Here is a 22,632-nt window from a genome sequence, read left to right on the forward strand (position 1 = left end):
ATAAAACTATTCCGCAGTTCTCCACAGCAGAAATGTTAGTGTCCTTCCTAAAGCTAAGTAACTACAAAACCCTCTGTATTACAGTCTTGCACATTCCCCCAAGTAACAATATTCCAGTACTAGAAGACATTCTCCCTTGGTCATGCAAAAATATCCAAAATGAAACGATCATCCTTGGGGATGTTAAGATTAATTGGTTAAATATCACTAACAATAACCCCCAAACTAACAACAACTTATTTAAGTACACCCAGTTTATCACTGATATTACCAGACCCAGTAATAAAAAGAACCAAGGCTCAGTCTTAGATTGGATCCTGGTATCTGACCCCAAAAGGATCTCCTCCTCTGGAACTTTATCAAATAGCATTAGTGACCACCTACCAGCCTTTGCTATACATAAAACTAACTCTGCTACAAATAACCACCAACTAAAACAAACCAGAGACCTATCCCACTTCTCACCAGAAACCCTAAATGAAATTTTACGTCATACTAACTGGACACCATTAAAAACCATCCCCCTTGATGAGGCAGTAGAATCCTTCAGCTCAGCATTTCTCAAAATCCTAGACAGTGTAGCTCCTCCCCGACTAAAAAGAGTCAAGTCTAATCATGCCCTATGGCTTACCAAATCCACCAAGCAAATCATGTCTACTAGAGACAAGGTGTGGAAAGCCTGGCAAAAGTATAATAACCCAGCTGACCTTGCACTATATAAACAACTATGTAATCCGGCCAAAAAACAGGTCACTAAAAACAAAAAAAAATATTTTCATAGACTTCAGGACCAGCACAAATTTAACCCTCAAAATTTCTGGAGAGCAGTCAATTCCCTAATCCACCCCGGCTTGAACACCAATCTTTGCCCACACCCTGATAAAACACCCTCCGATATAGCCTCTCTCTTTAACTCATACTTCATTGAAACCATAGCTACGTTGACCACCACCTTTTCTCTTGCTAAGACTAGCTCACCAAAACAACCACCCTCAGATTTACCTAATTTTTCTTTCTCTCCTGTTCCCACATGCACAGTAATAAAACTAAAACCTTGCACCAATGCTCCTGATAATCTACCCTCTGAATTCCTAAAAATATCCGCAAGCTGCATCACCTACCCCATTAGTATACGTATTAATAGATCCATTCAAGAATCCCATGTCCCAAATATCTGGAAGAAAGCATGCATTCTTCCTCTCCATAAAGGCGGCAAAAACTCCAACATCTACAACTTCCGTCCCATTGCTGTCCTCATTCCCGTAGCTAAAATATTAGAAAAATGTGTGCGTACTCAACTTCCTAACCACTTAGTTAATAACCAACTTCTCTCCCCAACCCGACATGGCTTTAGGCCAGGACATAGCACAAACACAGCTCTTATTTCCTTTTTGGATACTGTAAATCGAGCATGTGATACCAGTCAAATCATCTCTACTCTTTTTCTTGACCTTTCAAAAGCCTTGGACACCATATCTCACCCCATTCTGCTTTCTAAATTCAACAACCTAGGTGTCTCCCCTCCAACCCTAAACTGGTTCTCAAACTATGTCTCTGAGAGATATCAGTCTACAAAGTGGCAGCAATCCTGTTCTCCCTTCCTCAACATCACTACAGGTGTACCCCAAGGTTCCATTTTGGGCCCCCTGTTATTCAACATATTTATAAATGACTTCCATAACTCCCTCACTCATGGCACCATGATCCAATATGCAGATGACTCTACAATCATCTGCACTGCTAAAACCCCTTCTGAGCTTCAACTACTAACCCAACAAGCCTTTACATCCACTGAAAACTGGATATCAAACAACCACACTGCCCTCAACCCAAACAACAATACACAAACAAAAACTCTTAAAACTAGATACTGAGCAAACTAGCGAACAGGAACACTATGAGAGACTACTTATTAAAAAGGCAGGCGTTTATTAAATCCAGATAATTGTTAGCTGCTAAATCGAATATTTAGCCTTCCTCAGACAAACAGCAGAATATGAAAACAATTTTCCTTACATACATTTGTAAAGCCAATCGGAATAAAATGCATTCTTTAATTGCACGTAACCTTGACTACCTTAAAGCAGTATGATCTATTGCTTATACCACACTGAAATAAACAGCATTAGTTTTAAATACACATAAAATCCTTTTACGTGCTGTGCAGCAGAGTGTCAGACTTTGCTATTTCGCAAAAGTCTTTGTTTATAAACTCATTTGCCTCAGTATTAAATGACAAATACATGTAATGTTAACCAAATTACTCTGTTTTACCTGTTATCATATGAATTAATAAATGTTAAAAATGTTAAAAATCCTACCATAGAAAACTAATGAGAAGTTATTAATTTATAATTATTCAAAGAGAATAATAAACAGAAATACATATTGTGCATATTAATAGTATTCCGTGCAATATTGAATAAATGACATATACAAATTTCCCTGTCAAAAATAATGTGGGGAAATAAGAAATGACATTATATTACTTCAATACATTCTGTTAGAAATATGAACAAAAACAAAATTTAAAGGGAACGCCTGAGATGTATTATCTATTATACGACAACCATTTTAAAACACATTTAATTGATAGGTTGTCGTTGATCCCTGGTAGTAAATGTGCCCTTATTCGTATCTGCCACATGAGTTCGTCTATCTCTAGCCTAATTTGCCACGGGCCACCTCTTACATCCGGCATTCTTTGTTGGACAATGACAAAACTGAAGGTGTGTCCACTATTGTTCATAATATGCTTGGATAAGGCGTTATTTTCATCTTTTTTGCCAATAGCATACATATGCTCATATATTCTGGTCTTTATTCTACGTTCTGTCTTACCAATGTAAAAAGCTTTACATTGGTTACACAGCGCGGCATATACCACGGATTTAGATTCACAATTATAATGATTATTAATTTTATATCTCTTATCCAAGATGGTAAAATGGGTACATACTTTCAAGAATTTACATTGTGCACAAGCACCACACTTGTACATACCATTGGGACGTTGTGAAATACATTTTTTCGGGGCCCTTTCCAAAATAGCCTTGAGGTTTTGACCTCTTCTATATGTTATTCTCGGTTTTTCACCTAGTAAAGTGGAGAGGGTACTGTCATGGTTAATGACATCCCAATTCTTGTTTAAAATTTCCCTAATTTTTTGAAAATCTAGTGAAAAAGTATGTAAAAAAGAAACACTATAATTAGTGTCATTAGGTCCATCCTCATTTGATGTATCATCCCTATTGTGTACAAGGTCTTCATCGATGGAAATTTTATTATTAAGAAGCGGAATAAAATGACCTGCTTTCCGTTTATTTATTACCTCCATAGTTATATTGTCAATCAAAGTAGGGGGATATCCCCTTGTTATAAACATATTCCTTAGCTTGCTGCATTCCAGTTCGAAATCTTGGTCCACAGTGACCATGCGTGATGCCCTAACCAACTGGCCTTTTATGACCGATCTTTTCTGGTAGTAGGGATGGCTACTAGAGAAATGCAGCAAGCTATTAGAATATGTGGGTTTTCTATATATGTTACTTTTTAATCTTTGGTTACCAATATCTTTAATGAGGAGTATGTCAAGGTAGTTGATTTCACTTTTCTGTACATTATAAGTAAACTGTAAAAAACTTGTCATGTTGGTCATTTGTTCAATGAAATTGGGAATTAGTTCGTTGTTACCCTTCCATAAACAAAAAATGTCATCCTGGTACCTCGTGTACCAGGAGACATGTTGTTTGAACAAAACATCATTAAATAAGAACTCTTTTTCCCAATGAGCCAATACGGCGTTAGCAAATGAGCCCCCACATGGGGAACCCATAGCCACGCCAGAAGTTTGTAAATAAAAAATATTCTCAAAAACAAAATAGTTGTTTACCAAGACTAATTCTAATAGTGTTTCCACTAAATAAATAGTCTTCTCATCTACTTTTTTAGTAACCATAAACTCCCTCACCCAATTGAGACCTATATCTTGGGGAATAACCGTATACAGGTCTTTTATATCAATTGTAAGGAAAACTATGTCCATAGAATATTCAATTTCGCCTATGCTCTTCAAGAAGGACCAGGAGTCCTTACAAATATGTGCCTCTTGTGCCAACAAAGGTTTGATGATACTATCAACCAACCTAGCGCATGCATAGGTGGCCGAACCCCTTCCATCTACAATCGGTCTAAATGGCGGTGAATTGAGTTGTTTGTGTAATTTTGGTGTGCCAACAAAGGCTGCAATTCTAGGGGCTGGCATTTGCAGATACTTGTATGTTTCTGGGTTAATAAATCCTTCTATAAGTAGATCATAAAGTGTATTATTGATCTTCCTATAAGCGCCATGTATTTCGTTAAGGGAAACTTCCCTGTAGGCTGATGTCTCTAAATGTCTCCTCATGTATTCTACATATATGAAGTGGTCCATAAATACCACCCCTCCACCTTTATCGGGTTTCATAACCCGGATGTTACAATCCCTCAAAAGCTGGAGAAAATCCCACTCCAATGTGGTCATGTTGTTAAGATCTCTTTGGTTGCTGTACATAATATGATTTTTTATTGCCCAGAGATCTGTTTCACACATTTTCTCAAACACTAATAAAATAGGGTTTAGAGGTGGATTGTAGGTACTTGAAACCCTAAGAGGATTCAATAATTCTATATTATTACCTAGTATTGAATTTAAATTAAGCTTTCTAACGAAAACCTTCAAATCAACAAGTGTTTTCCCTATATCCATGTATTGGCTTGGAACAAAAGACAAATCCTTTGCAAAAAAATCAACAATGTCCTGGTGAATGTCAAGTAGTGTATAATTATACACCGTAAAGTCATTGTTGGAACTTCTCAAAATACGTGGTTCTGAACCAAAAGAGGGGGCCTCAATCACCTCCTCTTCCCCCCTCGTCTCTTGTTCCTCGAATTGTTCCCTGTTTGGGCTCTCATGCGATTCGTTGTGTGGGTGTTGCTGGCCTGATGAAAAGCCTGGCCATCTTGTTGATTAAAATCATCCCCAAAATGGTCCAATGTTTGGATATTGTCCCTCGGGCCATATGTTGAAATACCAGGTTGATTTGAATTATTTGCGTTAGTATTGTTGTTGTTCAACCTTGGACTCCTTCTGCAACCTTGTCTTTGTACGGGGAAACTTTCCTGGATGTTACCATCAGTGGTATTTTCACTGTACAACCCAAACAAAGCAAAACTGATTCTGTTCACTCCCCAAAAGACAACCCCCCCCCCCCTAAATAGGTCAGAATTCTCTATCTGCTCCAATAATAATAATACCACAGTTGAAACCGTCTCTAGCACCAAACTGTTAGGAGTCACCATTGACGAAAACCACATTCTCAACAATATCAAAAAAACACATCAGAAACTGGGCACCCTCTACAGGCACAACTGTTATTTTAACCTTAGTGCAAAAAAGGCTCTAGCCTCAGCCTTCCTACTTCCATCCCTGCTATATATGGTGCCCCTGTCCTTACAACTATTCACTCATCCCTCAAAACAAAGCTAGATTCATGTTATAATAAGGTTGCCAAATTTGCAGCAAATGCTAGATCCTATACACACCACTGCTCCTCCTTACAGCAACTAAACTGGCTTGAACTACCACTCAATCTAAACTACCTTCACTTAACTACTGCACATAAACTAATATATAACCCCACATCATGCCCATCTCTCTCCTCCCTGCTGACCTTGTACCAGCCAACTAGACCCCTTAGATCAGAAAATAAAACTCTGCTCAAAGTCAACAAACCCCAGCTCCCAGCCAGTCAAATGCTCTATTCCTTTACTGTTTCCAAACTCTGGAACTCCCTCCCATCCATAATAACCTCCAACAGTAGCCCCTGTCCTATTTAAAAGGTCTCTTAGACAATACCTCTCCTCTTGCTGGCTATGCCCATGCCAAAAATAACTCTCTCTAAACTCTATCTCCCCTACTCTACCCCTCTACATTTTCCCATCCTCCTCCTTGCCAGCCAGCACTCTAACCATCCCAGCTGTACCTACCCGAAATTGATACTAACCCTCTCTCTGAATGCCCACCTTACTACACTCCTGAACCTTTCATCCCTGTCTTTTTTGCACTCCAATTCTACTCTTCAGTCGGTTGCCTGGCTACTTGTTTAATACAGTGTTAACTCTTGCATGTACATTATAGTGTGTTACCTTAAAATCCATGCCTAGTATTGCTACTGTATAGCCTTCTAAGCATTCATGTAACTAAATTGTATTTTTGTACAAACTGTAAAGTATAGCCTTCTAGTCATTTATGTAACTGAAAATTATTTTCTGTATAATTTGTATGTGGAGCTTTTCTCCCCGGGCCTCCACTGAAAATGGGCTCTCCAAGGCCCAGTGGACTTTCCCAGTAAACAAATGCAATAAATAAATAAATTTAAACCAGGGGGTGTGGCTTATAAAGTTATCTGCCACCATATTCTCGCTACTCAATTTTCTATTCCCACAGCTACCCCTCTCATTTCTCTTTTTACACCCTCCAAAACAAAAAATTGTATATCTTGCTTTAGTACATTCCTGAGAGTGTGTAAATAGGCCATTTGTTTCTTTTTTTGTTTGTACATCATAACAATGTTCATAAATCCTTCTTTTTAATTTTCTATTGGTCTTTCTGATGTAGAAGGACTGGCACTCACCACAGACTGCAAGATATATTAAGCCACTAGAGTCACAGTTAAAACAATTTGTACTATTTAACCATCTATTTCTACTATCTAAAACAATCCTTCTCTGTTGGGTATATAACAACATTGGGAGCAGTGTCCACACTTATAAGTGCCCTTACTCCATGTGTTTGGATTATTAATTTTCCATCAAACTTTTTAAGTTCTGGGAATTCTTATATACAAATTTTAATGTGTTTTTGGAAATGGCCTCTAGGTCAGTGAAACCTATAAATTTGTCCCATTCAGATTCTATCACTCTCCTGGTTACATTTCCACTGGCATTATATTCCAAAGTCACAACCCTTCCATCTTCTGCCTCTTTCTGTTTTGTGTCCATCCAATCTGTCAACTCCTCACCTAAGATAGGTATAAACTTTTCTTTTCTACCTTTATAAATTTCACACCTAGCTTGATCCAATTATCTCTTTAGGATAGTTTCTTAACTGAAATAAATTCACCAAAAAGTTAATTTCTGCTTCAAAATCATCCTCCTCAGAGGTCATCTGACTTGCATGGACAAATTGCCCTTTCACAATATTCTTTTTATAATGCAAAGGGTGTGCGCTGGTGAAATGGAAGTATGAATTCAAGAAAGTGGCCTTCCTATAGATTTTGGAATTAAATTTACCATTCCTTTTATATATTTCTGTATCTAAATATTGTAATTTTTCCTCAGAAACATGGTAAGTGAATTCCAAAAAAGACGCAGATTTATTTATATACTCTAGAAATTCTTTACTTTTTTTTAGTGGAGCTACCTACAAAACACATATATCATCCAAAATTATTCTATACATTATCCAGCAATCATTATAAATCAGACTTAAAACACATTTCTCCTCCCATTTGGCTAAAACTAAATTTGCGTAGGTGGGGCCACAAGCTACGCCCATAGCCACCCCCTTAATTTGATGGTAAAATTCTCCTTTAAAAATATTAAATTGTAATTTTAAAACCACATCCATTAAACTTAAACAAACCAGTTGCTCATTTTGGGTTAACTCACCATCCTCAAAAATGACTTCCCTCAGCATTTGTAAACCTTCTAAGTGAGGGATGCTTGAAACTAAATCAACTACATCTATAGTAACAAAGGTGACATCTTCCTTATACATGTCACTCTTGAGTTCTCTTAAATGATCCCAAGAATCACTAAGAATATTTTTTCTTTTTAACCAGAGCTTTTTTTAATTTATTGACAAATTTAGTTAAGGGAGGGTCTTCAAGCCCTCAGCTGAAGCTATCAGCCTGAGAGGTGGGTCTATTTTATTTTTATGGATTTTTGGGATAACAAAGACTGAGAGTATCCTAGGTTTATCCACTTTTAGGTAATTAAATGTATTTTGGTCTATAGCGCAGCGCCGGTTAAACAAGGTTAAACTTTTTCTGGCTCCACCAAGTCTGCTCTTCAAATTTTCCCTTAAGGAAGCTCTACTCTTAGTATAACCAGACTACTCACTGTATTATAAGCCTAGCACTTGTTCTCAATACTTCTCTACTAAGTAAGCACTCATTACTAAGTAAAGCACTACATCTACCTACCACCCCTGTGAATATCCACTTCCCTTAAAGGTATACCACTCCCTTATACTGTTCTAGCATGTCGAGTGGTAGATTACTGGCATCGTCTCCAGTTCAGCTGGTCAATCTGGGCATCTTGAGACAATGCTACAATTGTCTCATGTACACAGACAACTCTCTCCTCCTCCCAACAAACACAAATACATGCGAGAGATGCAACTATATAGCCAAACTGGAGGCTGAACTCTGTCAACTCAGGGCTGGCATGACCAGACAGGAGGAGATGGCAACCACACACACAACAATCCCAGTCCCACATAGACCTACCACAACTGCAAACCAAACACATAAAACACAAAGACATACTCGAGGCTCTAATAAAAACTTACCAAAACAACAGAGGCTCCCAAAGCAGACATCCAAAATCCACCACCTCAAAACAAAACACATGCAACACATACTTCAATAAATCAGTGTGTCAACCAATCGCAGCCCATAAGGCCAAACACCTTGCCTGATACACTAGTAATAGGTGACTCCATAGTCAGACACACTGATGTCCCACTGACCAGGCTGAACAAGGAGAAGGTGACTGTGAGCTGTCTATCGGGAGCTAGGATCCGCCACATAACACACGCACTCAGGTCACTCCAAAGCAAGTACAAATATGACTCCGTCATTGTCCATGCTGGTGTGAATGACCTGAGACGTACCTCCCTGGACTACATGAAAAGAGACATAGAGGAGCTCTCCGATTATGTAGCCCAGGCTGGTATGACCCTGACCAGCATCTTGCCCTCACCAAGAATGATACCACAATACAAAGACAAGATGATCAGCTTTAACAATTGGCTCAAGTACTGGTGTCATTCTAATGGGATCCAATGTCTGTCTGCCTGGGATGATATGTTGGACAAGCCACGCTGCTGAGGGATGGCTTACACCTGTCACCACTGGGCTTCCGGATATTGGCTAAGGCTCTTGCCACCCCCATAGTGCCTTTTTTAGGCAAGGCTCAAAAGACAAACCCACCTCCTTAGAAAACAAAAATGGAAAGAAACTAAGGGTAATGCTGCTCAACGCCAGAAGTCTAAATCTCAAGATGCAGGCACTTGATGCAATCCTCAGCATGGAGAACATCGTCTGTGCAGTAACTGAAACCTGGTTCAAGGCTCCTGAGAGCACCCCAGCACTACCAGGCTATACCTCGTATCATGCTTTTCGACCCCAAAACCCGGGCCGAACCACAAAGGGAGGGGGAGTGTCCATATTCATAAAGGACACCCACACCTCCAGGTTAGTAGCAACACATGAAGCATCAGAGACCATACAGGTGCAACTAACCATAGGCAAAACTGCTATACAACTGGTAGCATGTTACAGACCACCCTCTCAGTCTCAAGAACTTCACTCAGCCTTCCTGAAGACATTGGAGGATATGAATATATCACAAAATACCATCATACTGGGAGACTTCAACTACCCAAACATAGATTGGGTACATTATTCTAGCCCTAATGCCCTAGCCCAAAGGTTCCTGGAATTCATAAATTCAAATGCACTGGAACTACTAGTCACCTCTCCCACTAGGGGAGATAATATACTAGACCTGATCATCACAAACATGGGGATAAAATGCTCCACACCGGAAGTATACCCCTCACTAGTGAGATCTGACCACAAACTAATCACTCTGGATATACATATCCCACCTCCACCCCCAGCACAAAAGACCACAGTGAAAATCTTCTCAAAAGCAGACTTCATTCTTCTTAAGACTGAGATGGTATCCTTTAAGCCCACTGTGTCAGTGGATACCACATCCCACAATGCCAAATCCTTCACAAATGCTTTCTATGGACATCTCCAAGATGTCATGCAATCCCAAACAAATCCAAGTCCCTCTCCACCAAGTGTAAGCATCCTGTCTGGTGGACCTCAGCCATAAACAAATTGTATAACAAAAGAAGGAAGCTACTGCACGTCAGAGCGAAATCCCATGAAGGGAAGACATCGGGCGCTAGAATCCGCCACATAACACAAGCACTCGGGTCACTCCACAGCAAGTACAAATATGACACAGTCATTGTCCATGCTGGTGTGAACGACCTGAGACGTACCTCCCTGGACTACATGAAAAGAGACATAGAGGAGCTCTCCGATTATGTAGCCCAGACAGGTATGACCCTGACCCTGAGCAGCATCCTTCCTTCACCAAGAATGATGACACAACATAGAGACAAGATGATCAGCTTTAACAATTGGCTTAATTTCTGGTGTCATTCAAAGGGGATCCAGTGTCTGTCTGCCTGAGATGACATGCTTGACAAGCCACGCTGCTTCGCAAGGGACGGCTTGCACCTGTCACCCCTGGGATTCTGGATATTGGCTAAGGCTCTTGCCACCCCCATAGTGCCTTTTTTAGGCAAGGCTCAAATTCTAAACCTACCACCCTAGAAAACAAAAATGGGAAGAAACTAAGGGTAATGCTGCTCAATGCCAGAAGTCTAAATCTCAAAATGCACGCACTTGAGGCCCTTCTCAGTATGGAGAACATCGATGTCTGTGCTGTGAGGCTCTTGCCACCCCCATAGTGCCTTTTTTAGACAAGGCTCAAAAGACAAACCCACCTCCTTAGGAAACAAAAATGGAAAGAAACTAAGGGTAATGCTGCTCAATGCCAGAAGTCTAAATCTCAAGATGCAGGCACTTGATGCACTCCTCAGCATGGAGAACATCATCTGTGCAGTAACTGAAACCTAGTTCAAGGCTCCTGAGAGCACCCCGGCACTATCAGGTTTTACCTCATATCATGCGTTCCGGCCCCAAAACCCGGACCACACCACAAAAGGAGGGGGGTGTATCCATATTCATCAAGGATACCCACACCTCCAGGTCGGTGGCAACGCACGAAGCATCGGAAACCATCCAGGTGCAATTAACCATAGGCAAAACTGCTCTACAATTTGTAGCATGCTACAGGCCACCCTCTCAAACTCAGGAACCCCACACAGCCTTCCTGAAGACACTGGAGGGTATAAATGTATCTCCAAACACCATTATATTGGGTGACTTCAACTACCCGAATATAGACTTGGAACATTACTCAAGCCCAAGCTTTCTAGCCCAAAGGTTCCTGGAGTTCATAAATTCAAATGCCATGGAACAACTAGTCACTGTTCCCACAAGAGGAGAAAATATACTAGATCTCATAATCACAAACATGGGGACAAAATGCTCCACACCGGAAGTATATCCCTCATTGGTGAGATCAGATCATAAACTAATCTCACTGGATATCCACATCCCGCCCCCACCCCAAACAAAAAAGACCACAGTGAAGAACTTCTCTAAAGCAAACTTCACACTACTCAAGACTGGGGTGGTATCCTTCAAGGCCCCCAAGCCAGTGGAAACCACAACCCAAGCTGCGGAAGCCCTTACAAATGCCTTCTACGAACACCTCCAGGACTGCATGGATCAGGCAATCCCTAATAAAACCAAGACTCTTTCCACCAAGGGCAAACGTCCAGTCTGGTGGACCCCAGCCATAAACAAACTTTACAATAAGAGGAGAAAGCTGTTACATGATAGAGCAAAATCCATAAAAGAGAAGACACCTTTGATCATTATTAGTAAAAAAATACGAGCACTCATAAAATCATCCAAGGCCAACTTTGAGAGAAAAATTGCCATAGGTTCAAAAGACAATCATAAGGCCTTCTTCAGCTATGTTAGAAACCTGGGTGGAAACTCCCAGATATGCTCAGAATTAGTCCAAAATGACACAAAAATCACTGAACCCATAGACATTGCCAACATACTGGCAGACAGATTCAGTGCAAACTTCACCCCCCTCTCCCCCCCAAAAGGAGAGATAACTATCCCAGTGGAGTGCAGCCTCCCAGACATCTCCAATGCGCAGGTGAAAGCTGCTCTCTCTAAAGCTAAAAACACAGCATCAATGGGACCGGATGGTGTCACCGGCTGTGTGCTACACGAACTCAATGAGGAACTAAACCTACACATAAGGCAGCTGTTTAATCTTAGCCTTACCACAGGATACGTGCCCAAGGAGTGGCGTACGGCAACTGTGGTCCCACTCCACAAAGGCGGTGCCTCTACGGACCCTGGTAATTATTGCCCCATAAGCTTAACAAGCCTGGTCTGCAAAGCTATGGAGAGGATCATAATGGAACTCATAAACAAAGACATAGGGGACTTGCAGACATTGGACCCGACCCAGTTTGGCTTTGTCAAGGGCATATCATGCCTTTTGAACTTGGTCGACGACTTCGAAACAGTCACCAAGGCCATTGATGAGGGAAAGGCAGTCCATACAGCCTACCTTGACCTTGCAAAAGCTTTTGACACAGTACCCCACTCGGGTATTATAATGAAACTTACCAGCTTAAATGTAAACCCATATGTCACAAGATGGGTTGCAAACTGGCTAAAGGACAAAACCCACAGGGTTAGAGTAGCTGGCGCCATGTCAGACTCCAAGCCGGTCACAAGTGGTGTCCCACAGGGCTCAGTCCTTGGCCCCCTGTTGTTCGGCATCTACTTCTCAGAAGTACAGGCTAACATAGGAGGACTATGGCTGACAAAGTTTGCAGATGACTGCAAACTGGGAGCCATAGTGGAAAGTACATCGGACACAGATATCCTTCAGACTGGTCTCACGGAAACTGATAGCTGGTGCCAGAGCCATGGCCTGAAGTTAAATGCCAAAAAATGTATAGTCATACCCTTTGGGAAAAACAAGGTAACCCTAAGCTACCATATAGGTGGCAATCCACTAAGCACAGAAGAGGTTATCAGGGACCTGGGCACCCAGGTTGACAGTGGCCTTTCTTTTGACACTCACATTGCTAAAGTGGTTAGAAAAACCTTCTACATTGCCCACCTGATCATGAAGGGATTCACATCCAGATCAAGTGAGGTCATTGTTCCCCTGTACTCTTCACTTATCAGACCAATGATCGAGTACAATGCCCCATTCGGGATGTATCTCTCCCGACACCTGCAGCAATTGGAGAGACCCCAAAAGTTCCTCACCAAAAGGATAAAGGGACTCCAAAATCTGTCATATGCTACCAGACTGAAGAAACTCCAGCTCTATTCAGTCGCATACCGTCTGCTCAGAGGTGACCTGTGCCTGACATACAAGGCCATGTCCAACCCGGAATTAATGGACATGCTCCACCTCAAAAAATCCAAATCTACCAGATCCACTAGAGCAAGTGACTTAAACCTTAGCACGGATATAAATAGGACATGCTGGAGGGATAGATTTGTCACCCAGAGACTCCCTATGTTGTGGAATAAAATCCCGGTCCATGTGAGGCAGAGCACCTCGCTGGCTCTGTTCAAGAGAAATCTTGACCGGTGGATGGGAGATCGTAGGTTTACCCCGGGAATCATCATTGTGTCACTTCTGGACAGAGGCACAACAAACTAATGGGCACAGTATTTTTTAACATAAGGGGTGGCGTAGGCCACAAAAACTCTGGGCTAGGCTTATAAATGCCTTAGGGCAGATAGCCTAGTATAAACCTATGAACCTATTAGCAGAAAACTACGTTCTCTCATAAAGACATCCAAGGCAAACTTTGAGAGAAAAATCACTAAGGACACTAAAGATAACCACAAAGCCTTCTTCAGCTATGTTAGAAACCTGGGCAGAAACCCTCAGATATGCTCAGAGTTGGTTCACAACAACAAAAAATACACTGAACCCACAGATATTGCTAACATTCTGGCTGACAGGTTCAGTGCAAATTTCTCCCCTCCTTCACCCCCAAAAGAAGAAATACTTATCCCAGCTGAATGTAATCTCCCTGTCATCTCAGATGTCCAAGTGAGAACCGCCTAAACAAAGCAAAAACACAGCATCAATGGGACCTGACGGTATCCCAGGGTGCGTGTTACGTGAACTCCAAGAGGAGCTAAACCCACATATAAAAATGCTATTTAACCTTAGCCTTACTTCAGGATATGTACCTGAACACTGGCGTACAGCAACAGTGGTCCCACTCCACAAGGGGTGCCTCTACAGACCCTGAAACTACGCCCCATAAGCTTAACTAGCCTGGTCTGCAAAGCTATGGAAAGAATCATTATGGAACTCATAAACAGAGACATAGGGGACCTACAGACACTTGACCCCACCCAGTTTGGCTTTGTAAAGGGCAGATCCTGCCTTTTAAACCTGGTTGACTTTTTTGAAACGGTCACTAGAGCCATTGATGAGGGCAAAGCAGTCCATACAGCATCCTGGACTTGGCTAAGGCCTTCGACGCAATACCCCACTCAGGCATCATAGATAAGCTAAACAGCTTAAAAGTAAACCCTTATGTCACTAGATGGGTTGCAAACTGGCTAAAGGACAGAACCCATAAAGTTAAAATCGCTGGAGCAATGTCAGACTCAAAGCCAGTCACAAGTGGTGTCCCACAGGGATCTATCCTGGGACCCCTCTTGTTCAGCATTTATTTCTCAGATGTTAAAGCAAATATGGGAGGGCTGTGGCTGACAAAGTTCACAGATGACTGCAAACTAGGAGCCATAGTCGATACACCAGCAGACACACATATCCTGCAAAAAGGCCTCACTGAAACGGACAACTGGTGCCGTAGTCATGGCCTTAAACTAAATGCCAAAAATTGTATAGTCATCCCTTTTGGAAAAAAAAAAAGTACCCACAAATTATCACATAGACAGCAACCCACTGAGTACAGAAAAAGTAATCAGAGACCTAGGGACCCAAGTAGACAGCAACCTCTCATTTGACACCCACATTGCCAAAATGGTTAGAAAAACATTCTACCCTGCACACCTCATCATGAAGGGATTCATATCCAGATCCAAGGATGTCATTGTACCCCTATATTCCTCCGTCATCAGACCCATGATTGAGTACAAGGCCCCATTTGGTATGTACCTCACCCGGCATTTGCAACAGCTGGAGAGACCACAAAAGTACCTCACCAAAAGGATCAAGGATCTCCAACATATGTCTTATTCTGCCAGACTAAAGAAACTTCAGCTCTATTCAGTAGCATACCGCCTGCTCAGAGGTGATCTCTGCCTGACGTACAAGGCCATGTCCAATCAGGATCTGATGGACATGCTCCACCTCAAAAAATCCAAATCCATCAGGACCACGAGAGCTAAAGACTTAAACCTCGGCACTAGTATGAATAGGACATGCTGGAGGGATAGATTCATAACCCAGAGGCTTCCCATGCTTTGGAACAGGATCCCAGTTCGTATTAGGCAGAGCCCCTCACTGACTCTCTTCAAGAGAAATCTTGATGAGTGGATGGGAGATCGTAAGTTTACCCCAGGGGTCACATCTGTGTCACTACTAGACAGGGGCACAGTAAACTAATTCTATTATATAAAGGGACCTTCATTGTGTCACTACTAGACAGAGGCACAGTATTCGAGATTTATTCTGTACATTTTTGTACCATTTCACGGGGTGGCAAAAGCCACATCACTACGGCTAGGCTTACAAATGCCCCAGGGCAGATAGCCTAGTACTATACTATGAAACTATGAAACTAAGACCCTCTAATCACATATCTGAAAGCACCAAATCTATATTAGTGTATGCTTTTTTGGTTTTGATTTTTAGTTCTTTGTGGTACCTGGTCAAACCTTTGCTTTTGGATTATCTGTTGTAATAAGCTTTTAAATTTGTTGTGGAGTTGTTGGTAATGTAATAAGTTGTCTTGGGTGTTATAATAAGCTTTTAAATTTATTGTGGAGTTGTTGGAAATGTAATAAGTTGTCTTGGGTGTTATAATAAGCTTTTAAATTTATTGTGGAGTTGTTGGTAATGTAATAAGTTGCCTTGGGTGTTATTTAATACGCTTTTAAATTTATTATAGCATTGTTGGTAATGTAATAAGTTGTATTGGGTGTTATAATAAGCTTTTAAATTTATTGTGGAGTTGTTGGTAATGTAATAAGTTGCCTTGGGTGTTATAATAAGCTTTTAAATTTATTATAGCATTGTTGGTAATGCAATAAGTTGTCTTGGGTGTTATAATAAGCTTTTAAATTTATTGTGCAGTTGTTGGTAATGTAATAAGTTGCCTTGGGTGTTATAATAAGCTTTTAAATTTATTATAGCATTGTTGGTAATGTAATAAGTTGTCTTGGGTGTTATAATAAGCTTTTAAATTTATTGTGGAGTTGTTGGTAATGTAATAAGTTGTCTTGGGTGTTATAATAAGCTTTTAAATTTATTGTGGAGTTGTTGGTAATGTAATAATTTGTCTTGGGTGTTATAATAAGCTTTTAAATTTATTGTGGAGTTGTTGGTAATGTAATAAGTTGCCTTGGGTGTTATAATAAGCTTTTAAATTTATTATAGCATTGTTGGTAATGTAATAAGTTGTCTTGGGTGTTATAATAAGCTTTTAAATTTATTGTGGAGTTATTGGTAATGTAATAAGTTGTCTTGGGTGTTATAATAAGCTTTTAAATTTATTGTGGAGTTGTTGGTAATGTAATAAGTTGTCTTGGGTGTTATTTTTTGCCATTCACTCCATGCTTTATTTCTAAGGGACATCAGTTTCTTGGTAGAACGAGACAGCCATGGGGCTTGATTGATTTTGATTTGTTTAGTTTGAGTTGGAGCTACGCTATTTAGTATATCTGAGAATGTGGTATTGAAGTAATTAACTTCATGTAATGGAATGGTTGTTAGGGTAGCCCAGTTAACAGATTTTAGTATATATAGAAAAGATTCTAGAGTAAACTTGGATAAGTTATGGATTGTCTTGTAGAAGTGGTTGTTGGGGTTATGTTTAGATATTCTGATGGTGTGTGAGGGCAGGTGGTCACTTAGTGTGTTGGGGAGAGTACCAGTTTGTGTGAATTTGCCAGGGTGTGATACTAGGATCCAGTCAAAAATAGATCCCTGTTTTTAATTTTTGACATATCTTGTGGGGGATTGTATAATTTGTGTAAAGTAATAGAGGTGAATAGAATAAGTACGAAAGATTGATGTAAGATTTAGCCAATTTATGTTAACATCACCTAGAATGATAGTTTCAAAGGTGATATTAGTTGTGATGCAATGCAAAATATTTATTTTCAAGTGTGGGAATGTTATATACTGGAGGAATGTAGATAACTACATTACATACATGTTTGGAAGTGTTCATTTTTAAAGTGCTAATGAGATGTTCTGTGTTATCAAATTTGAGGACAGGACCTGAGAATTTGGTTATAGTGAAATGACTAGAGTAGAATAATATGATACCACCAGCTTTCTTGTGTAATCTATCTAGTCTATCCTGGAGGTAACACTTCAGTTTCTTTTATTTCAGGTTTTAGCCAGGTTTCTGTAGCAGCTAAGAAGTCGGGAGTATGCACGGCTATCCAGGCATGGAAGTCTGAGATATCATTGAAGATGGTGCAAAGTTAAAGGTAAAGAATTTTAGATTCTTGTTTAGAGATGAGTTTAATAGACTATGGCATGTAGTTGGGGTAATATACATCACAAGCAAGGGAGATGAAAGAGAAATAGGTGGTAAATGGTTTCTGTGTAGGAGGGGGGTTTAATTATGTAAAATTGAGATTTAATAAATTTTGAGTGATAAGGTAGGAGGTTGATTTTGTAGAGGCTAGTGTGGATGTGTGAAATAGACTTATGATATATCTGAGTAACTTCTTGAATTTTTTAAGATGGGGGTAGTTGATGTTATAGAAGAAATAGAAGGGTTATCAGCAGATGAATGATATGATGTTAGTTGAAGAAGGATAAGAAAGGCCAGAGTATGGGAAAAGATAAGTAGGAGTGCATGAGATGTTGAGAACATAGTATTAGTAACTTGTAACCTGTGTAGAGGCTTGTTAAACTTAGTTATGAATAGAGATGGAAATTATGAGAGATAAGAGCAAGAAGAGCTATGGTGTATGAAGTTGGGGAGATGTAGTGAATATATATATATGGTTAAGTTGCCTGCAACTGTGTAGTCTTCGTATTCAATGCATTGAAATGTTAGTAGGAGGAAGTTAGGATGATTAGAGATGTACTGCATGTATGAGCAAGTCCGCTAATGCACTGTAGTGTAGAGATTGCTTTAATTGACCGCAAAGTTTATAGGAAGAGTTTTGGGAGGTATAACTGTAGGAGTAGTGGGGGTGGGTGGGAAATGGGGGTACGGTAGGGGAGCAGTGTGTGGCTGAGCGTATTTAGGGCGAATAGAGTGGGTTGGACCCGATTGCAGCTGCTCATCTTATTGCAAAATTAATAAGAAAGGACTGGCAGGTTCAGTGAAGTTTTTGTTATTAAAAATAATAGTCTAAATATAGTGAGAGGAGGTAAAGAAAAGGCGGGAGATGCCAGGTGAGTGTATCTGAGTGTGTATAGTAAAGTGTAAGGCAGCATAAGTAGAAAAAGAGGGAATGTTAGCTTTTATTTGACTGTTGGAAAAGAATGCAAGGTGTGTAAAATAAAGTAGTCAGGAGAGAGTTCCAATTAGTAAAACATAGGAACTGAATCGTAGAGCAAATTACAGTATCGAGTACAAAAAGTGGAGGAGAGAGAGACAGAAAATAGGGGGATCTGAAAGGAGTGCAAGTCTGTCTCAGTGACGTGAAGGACAGATAGATAAGGGTAACAATAACAGTGCAGTTTAAACGGATAAATGGTAAATGTACATCAGCAGGTTACGGGCAGTACTGGAACAGCAAGAGTCCACAGATGAATGAAGTCTCTAAGCTTCTTCGGTTGGTGTAGAGCTTGAGGTTGAATGTTAAAAAAAATATAGGGCTGTTCCCTTCTATACCACTTGCACATCACAGCTGACAAAGGGGGGGGGCACAGGTTAAACTGAAAGTCATGAGTTATGAACATTTGTAATATATGCATCCTATTTCCATACATACAGTGACACAAAATATGATTTTTTTTTCAGTTTTTGCTTGTTTTACTTCCAGATAAATGTAGGCATTTAATAATACCCCCCATACTAAGCCATGTACTGAGATTATCTAATCCTCAAAAATAAGTGATTTCCCAACAGAGTTAATCATCTCTCAGTTCACGATCAGTGTACCCTACTGTTACATGACTCATACAATAAACATCTCTGTATGCTTTTCATTTAAGTAGGGTTATGGGTTATGGATAGCTGATTTGGTACAGCATAGATCTTGATGGAAATGGATGCTGCTGCAGTGTAGAAGGCATCTTATCTAAACATACCAAACCATACAGCTTTTGATGTGCAAAGACACTGCAGGAGCTCTGGAAGAGGTTGTATGATGTTTATAGGGAGACAGTACCGAAGCCTGTTTGCCCTTGTTAAAGAATGGCTCTTGACAGAATGCAGGAAAGGGGGAGTTACATTTAGGATAAACAGTATTGCAACCTGTATGTCTATGCATCTATTAGATGCAGAGGGCATCTGTGGAGAGGTCAGTACTAGTCAGGTGGTCTACTAGAGAGTTAAGGATCTGAGCAGTCTATAGCCTGCATCCTATAGTTTTGGCCTAGATTAACTTGTAAAGAACTGAATTAAGTTCACAGGTAAATACTAGGCAATCCGTCTGTACACTATTATATGCCTGGCCAATTACCAGACAGTGGCCGAAGATGAAAATCAAACCCTGTACTTTATGCCTGCAAGATAAACCCCTTAACCATTAAGCCAACCCTATAACCAATGACATAAAGAAAAACTGTGGCTGTACAAGGCACCGTGGGATATACAAAAGGTTCATATATGGGCAGCATTGAGCACTCATTTGTAAGACTAGTGTACAAGGTGCTTTGCAGACATACTGGTAGTACATCCTCCACTGCTTCACCTACATTTACTTGCACACAGTGCTCAGAGTTCCACACAGGGGATCGCTGTATATAGTATAGATTGCTGCAGTGCTCAGAGTTCCACACAGGGGATCGCTGTATATAGTATAGATTGCTGCAGTGCTCAGAGTTCCACACAGGGGATCGCTGTATATAGTATAGATTGCTGCTGCGTGGGAGTGGGTGATGTAGCTTAGAAAGGTGCAGACAGGAGATGTGTTTATTTCTCATTGCTGCAGAGTACTGTTCACATGCATCTCTTTTGGCCTTATTCTGTCTGTTATGTACTGTATTTATGTTTGTCTTTCTGTACCCATGGTAGCAGTGGAGGTGTTAATGTACAATTACTATTGTACAACTTTAGAAATTACAGTTATCTGTGTAACACGTGCTGGAACACTAGATACATATCTTTGTCCACATGTTGCATTGATTGGGTTGGCTACAATCTTTGCCACAGTAACTACACAGTGGCCTCCCTTTGTTTTAGTTATCCCACGTAACTGCAGAATGATGCTGTCTGTAGGCAGCGTTGTGGCTGTCTCTGCACTGCATTACTGTTGTCATTCATGGTGTGTGGCTCATTTGCATATGCCCTGCGCAATCCTTTCCTTACAGCAGACAGTAACACACTGCAGCCCTTATCTGTGTTTGAATAAGAAGTTTGACTCCCCCATCTGCATTTTCTTTGCAGTATCCTTGTGCATTATGTACTGTGTCTGAAATCCAGACAGACTTCTCAGGAAATCATAAAGCACAACTTTTTTTTTTTACACAAAAGAAAGTGGATAACAAGCACACAAAATGCTGCACATGGGACCAAAATGGTGGAAGGTTGGTGTAATAGTTAAGGTATTTACCTTACAGACACAAAATACAAGGTTTGATTCTCACATGGGATAATTGGCTAGGCTTAAAATGGCCCACAAGGGCAGTTAGCCTAGTAGTAATTTATGAAACTATAAAATTAATAGTTGTTCCTTATTTTTCCCTTACAGGGGGCATTCCCTTTTACATGCTATAATACCTGTCATTGCTCATTTCAAAATAATTAATGGAAACTGAGATACATGCAAGAAGCTTCATAACAAGTGACACAATATGCAATACATATGCTGTTTAATTTTATTCATAGCGTAAAGAAACAAGTTACTCTATTATCACACCCAAAGGTAGTCCAAGCAAGTAGGCTATATAACGGTTCTATATACACTTTATTATTAAAGAAGTGTATATTGCACTGCCTACTTGCTTGGGCTACCATTGGGTGTGATTACAATTTAACTTATTTCTTAATTTTATTTATGCTTTGTTGACTGGGTTAGCCCCACTAGACTGGTGTCTTCTTTTCAGAGGAAACGTGAGGTAGTGTTTATACAAGAAGGAGAAATTTGGCAAGGGCATTGGGGAACTTCCCCTACTCTTTTCAATAGATGCAGCAGGATATTTTTTACATCCAGCTGAGCTATCACCAATTCAAGCCAGTTGGACCTAATGTCTCAGCCAAAGGAATGCAGCAAACCCCTTATGCTGCACCGCAATGTCAGCAGTCGATCTCCATGGTGTGGGAATAGAACCCACGGCCTTCTGGACCAAAGGCGAGTGTGCTATCTATTGTGCACCTGACACTGTTAAGATTATATTTCTAAGGTCATTTGCAAAATAACACAACAATTAAAAGACCATAGTGGTGATTGCAAATAAAACTGTTTTCACTTTACTGGTAGTTTGCTTCCAAACAGCTGTTCTTCATAAAAATCTGCTTTAAATATGTTCAGTTTTAGCAGTGATCAAGCCTGTGAAGAGAGCTGTAACATACAAAAAGGAATATCTTCAATCATTATTGATTTTTAAACACTTCAGGCAAATTAAATAATTAAATTAATGCAAGTAAATGAGTGCTTCTTGCCATTTTAATTTTGCCAGTAGATGGCAGTGTTTTCCACCAGACGTGGTTTTTACATCCTAACTGTGTAGCAACAGTATTATGTATTTATTTTCCGTAACAATATCCTACTGATGTTAGTCACACTTCTGTCTTTGTGCTCTAACCTGAGAATGCTTACTTACATTCTTTATCATGTACAATACAAAGGAGTCAAAGACCATAATTTAAATAATGGAGCAGTAAATTTGGCTGTCTTCTTGCTCAACACCAGGATAAACTATATCCCTAAATGTGAACAAATACCTATTCATACCTTACATCTTCTTCACTCACTTCCTTACTTCTTTCTCTCCTCTGGCTTTCTCTCTAAATATACTATAAGCCTGCTTTTCTCTCACTTTGTTTTGCAATTCCTGTTTGTATTATACTAACTTACCTTTGATTTCTCTATAAACTGGCTAAAAATGTTCTAACTACTAAATCATTGTCATATGACTTGCATGTATTCTTAACGAATGTTTTTATATTATGTCTAATTTGGTATAATTATTTAAACTGCATTTGTTTTTTTCATTATTTCTAAAGACTGTAAAATCATTGTTCTTAAAATGTTTCGTAATACTTTGGAGCTTTTTTCCTCGGGCCTCCGCTGAAAATAGGCTCCTACCCAGTCAGACTTC

Source organism: Protopterus annectens, chromosome 5.part1 (genome assembly GCF_019279795.1).
Source record: "Protopterus annectens isolate FY-2018-M chromosome 5.part1, PAN1.0, whole genome shotgun sequence".
NCBI classification, from domain to species: Eukaryota; Metazoa; Chordata; order Ceratodontiformes; family Protopteridae; genus Protopterus; species Protopterus annectens.